The sequence below is a fragment of the Otolemur garnettii genome, unplaced genomic scaffold, assembly GCF_000181295.1.
Source record: "Otolemur garnettii isolate 467f Iridium unplaced genomic scaffold, OtoGar3 scaffold00033, whole genome shotgun sequence".
NCBI classification, from domain to species: domain Eukaryota; kingdom Metazoa; phylum Chordata; class Mammalia; order Primates; family Galagidae; genus Otolemur; species Otolemur garnettii.
Genome location: NW_003852428.1, coordinates 16,571,785 through 16,576,422, shown reverse-complemented (window position 1 = coordinate 16,576,422; position 4,638 = coordinate 16,571,785). Strand labels below are relative to the sequence as shown.

Below are 4,638 nucleotides of genomic sequence, written 5' to 3'. Positions count from 1 at the left end.
ATAGCTGGTGTCTCATGGAGTGCAATTTATTCCTCTGAGGAGAAATAAATAAGGCAGTAGCTGGCGACCTTCTTCCTCTCACGTCTCCCTCTCACTTCCCTTTTACTTTACTTCTCTGAACTAATTTATCAAAATAAAGGAAAAGGAGCGAAAAGAAAACATCTCAATGTAAAGCAATGGTATTTATTCATCGTGAATAGACGCAGCATTTCACATAAATCCCAAACATCTGGGGTCACTGCCCCTTCTCCTGGGGTCCCAGAGATCTGGTCTTGGAACTCTGTTCACAGACATGGCGGTCACCATGCAGCCCTGGGGCCTCCGGGGGCTCTGCTGAGGAAAGCAGAATTCCTGCTCCGGCCTCTGTGTGTGACAGCCACAAGAGAGCACACCTGCCCCAAGCTGCCATGTGTGTACGTCTGGATCTGCTTTACCTATGTTATTGGAGACAAAGTAAATAGGAAAAAATTCCAGGATGAGTAAGGGAGTGAATTGGGCTCCTGCCAAATCTATGTGTAGAAGCTCCAGCCCCCGATCTCAGATGTGACTGTATTTGGAGACAGAGACTTTAAAGAAGTGAGGGAACTTAGATGTGCCCTGTAGGGTGGCCCCAACCCAATCTGACAGGTGTCCTCATAGAAAGAGACAACAGGGCTGGAAGCACCCAGCAGACAGACCCTGTGCAGACCCAGGGAGAAAGAAGACGGCCAGTTGTGGTCCCAGGAGAGCGGCCTCAGGAACAATGACCACAGCCTCCACATTTACCTTGGACTTTGGGAATTCAGAACTGTGAGAAAATACATTTCTGTTGTTTGAGCCACTTAGTCTATGGCATTTTGTTATGGCATCCCTAGCAAATAATCATGAAATTCAAGTTCATTATATACGTACAGTTGGCATGAAGAATACACCCATCTTGCGTCTTCAGACATGTTAACACAACATTGTTTAACGACTGTGCAGGCCCCACCCCCTCCTCAGCATCCTTCCCTGGTGAAACACACCAGGCTTTTCTCAAGGCATCTGGCTCCAGACGGGGAAATTTATTTTAAGGAAAAGTACCATTTCCCATCTTCCATTTCCCAGCAGCCCCACACCCCTCACTAATCGCATAATCTGGTTCCTGATTTCCAAAATCCAATTTTATATCCTCTAGCCCTGTCATGGCAAATGTGAAGAAGATTAAGAGGAAATGAATATTTATAAATGAAAAGGGCAAAGGTTAACTGTGCAATATAACACAATGAAATATCTTTTTCCTAAATGCATTGAATAGTTTGCAGGTTATTTTATATCTTGTGAAGAAGATAAAATACTTATGCCATGTGATGCCAAACTAGAATGCAAAAATATGATTTCCATGAAATGATACTAATTTTAAAATGTCAAAATAAATTTATAATTATTCAGACATAAGAATTTTTTTGCCCTCAGTTTCTCTAAAACACTACAATGTAATTTATTTTTCATCTTTCTGCTGCCTAAAGACCTTTTAAGATTTAATATATGTTTTTTTTTCTTTTTTTCAGAAGATGGATTACTTGGGCAGTGGATTTAGATCAGGAAAATAAGCCCCTCACTCTTTGCCCATTTATATTTCATTTCTACCTGCCCCTTTCCATAACCACCAAAAATTAATTATCAAGTCCCCCAAATCACAGGTTTGTATTTAAATTCTGAGTCTAGGCCAAAATCTCTTCTAAGTTTCACTCTGGGAGAGATCTTTGTGGTTTTTCTTCTTCCTCTTTTTGGTAAAATTATTACTTTTAAAACTTCTTGGTGTGCTTTCAGCATGTTAAAATTCTCTTCAAAAATTTTGTATAGTTTATTTTGACCCAGGCTACAGTCATTGATTGGGGCTGGGGCAAGAGCTTCTTTTAACCCAGGGGGTGGCTGCCGAGAATTCCTCAGCTCCGGGTAAAGGACCTATTCTGTCCCCAGCCCCACCTTGCCAAATTATCTGATTAAATAAATAGCCTTCTACTTCCTCTTTTATATCTTTCCATTGCCATTAATTTGTACTATGTAGTTCCATTTTAAAGGTTCAGTTTGTTTGACAGCGTGCTATGCTGTTTTCGTGACGGGTTTTATAATGACTCTTTAACTGCCAGCCCTTTTCTGGCAGTTGAAGGGTTACTTGAAGTTTGTTACGGGTGTTCTTTTTTCACAAAGTCTATTCCTCTTTTAATTGCTGGACTGCTAAAAATTAAAATTGTCAGGCTACAAATAATTTTAAGGCTAACACCTAACCCAAAGTCAAACCCTGGTGAGTATGTATCCTCAGGTGGCCTCCAGGAGGCTATGATCTCTCTGAGGGGAGGCACCCCCTGAAAATGTCCCAGAGTCCCCGAAAGACCTAACACCCTCAAGAGGCTGGCTGATGACCACCCCATAGGAGGTAAGCCCTTATAACATTTGTTTTGGTTAGTGTCTGCAGTAAATTAATTGTTGAACTCAATTGTTATGGCTGAAAGTTTCATGCGAGCTAAGAGGATATCCCCAGACACATGGGTTTTAATGGCAGGCTTTATAAGCTATAAGCTAAGGCAAGAAAGGTTATGTCTGTAGAGCTGGTCAAGGAGTGGGCCCAGCAACTGACCCATTACACCAAGCTATGCGGGCAGCAGGAGATGAGTTTAAGACCTGCTTTTAGCATACTTTTTCTGATCTAACAGCTCAGTTGCATATGACCCTAGGCTCAGCCCAGCAACTTTTAACCCAGATCTCTGACAAACTTTTCCAAGGAGGGGGGGCAACTGGGGCGGCCTTGTGGCCTTCTTCGTTTTTAGGGCCACACTATGTACTAAAAAGTCAACAAGGAGATAAACCCACTGGTGAGATAAGTACAGGAATGAGTGGTAACCTGCCTAAAGACAAAGCTAGCAGACTGGATGCACAGTAGTAGTGGTTAGACTGAATTCACAGTTCTATACAGTGACAGAGCCCTGAGGGAGACTCGGATCTGCAGGAGGGGAACTGGGCCACAGTAGAGACAGTGCTGATGGTAAACATGACACCAGGGCCCGGGCAACTGTAGGAGTCTTCTTTACTAGCAAGTGAGAAAGCCCTGGAGCCAGGTAGGACTGACTGGGGTGAAGGAAATAGAAACAAGACAGAGAAAAGCCCCTCAAAGAAAGAAGCAACAACAAGAACTTTAGACAAAAGCCTCAGGTTAGCCCCCGGTTGCTGTTAGCTGGTCAGAAACTTCCAGGGACATGAGAAGACCACAGCCCTACTGGCCAGTCTAGACCCCCTGCTCTCATTTTAATGGTGTTCCTGATGAGGTTTGTACCCATTACTGGGGATGCCATTAAATGAAGGAAGAAACCCAGTCAACCTCCATAGTATTAGATCAACCACAGGCCCATTAAAAGATATATGAGAATATATTCTAGTTCTGGTTTTAAGAATGCAAGAGTATAAAATGTAAATGTCAGCTGTTAAACATTGTCAGGCCCGTGCCTATCATGTCATTTTGTATATCATTAGTCTTAGAGGGTTAATTTCAGCCAAAAGAGTTTTAAGTTCTTTAGAGCTTTCTAATTTTACCAGCAATTACTAGTATAAATGTCTGTCTATTCACCATTTCCTATTTAATTCCCCAATGAGAGTACTCCCCAGCACCCTGACTGTTGACAGAGAAATCGTGCCTTAGAGAATGTTATGGGTCAGGCAGTCCGGGGAACTCTGAATGGCCCTTAAAGTTGTAAGAATCCCAAGATAGATAATCTTCTGAAAAGGGGAAAGAAGCCCAGATTTAAGGTTTTCTGCATAAATCCTTTGTCAAAAAAAATAGTAAATAATTAGCCCTAGAAAATATTTTGACCAAGCAAATCAATACATACAGCCTCTCATGTTAAACAAAGTTATTAAGTTTTTACTACAGTTTTTGTCTAGGGAAAAGATTAAGATGTGTGCTCCTTAATCTAGATAGAACTAACTTTATTCATAACCTCACTAAAGCTCAAAGGGTCTGTATCTGGAAATAAGAGTCTAATATCTGAGCCCACCTGAGCCTGAAAGATAAGGTTCTCTGTCCAACCCCAAGTAAAACAAAAATCTTGTGTCAATGTTATATTAGATAAAATGTTTCTCGTCTGTAAATGTAATAATTTGGTTGTTTAAATTATTAAAGAAACTGAATTTGTGTCAAAGGATAGGAATTCAAAGGACAACATTTTTGCCTTTTAAAACTTCTAATTACCAGTTTGGCCGAGGAAATAAACAATTACATAGTGAGCTGATGTTCCTGATGTACTGTTTTCTAGAAAGTAAAATTTTAAGAGTAAGAGAAATTAAAATGATTATAGAAATGACATAGCATTGTGTAAAGAAAGGAATCTTATGTAAACACCATGTAAAGAAAAAATTTAATGTAACAACTCTTGTCCTGTTATAAACATCTGTACATGTTATAAATAGTTTGTGCAAGTAATAAATGGTCTGTGTAAATAGAAAATAAAATTTGTGAAACAGTAAACAAGTGATCCAGCTGTAAGTTTTACAAATGTTCTAAGCCTTTGATATTTGACAAACCTTCTAAATTCAGAACTGTAAATTTATAGCACAGTGGTTGCAGTGCCAGCCAAATGCACTAGAACTGGCGAGTTCAAACTCTGCCCAGGCCAACAACAGAAA

The 4,638-nt window shown here is 40.4% G+C and overlaps 1 pseudogene; it reads left to right on the top strand.

Annotated features, from left to right (window-relative positions):
• Positions 1–2,463: 2,463 nt before the first annotated feature.
• LOC100951980 lies at positions 2,464–3,037 on the top strand (annotated as a pseudogene).
• The last annotated feature ends 1,601 nt before the right edge of the window (positions 3,038–4,638 follow it).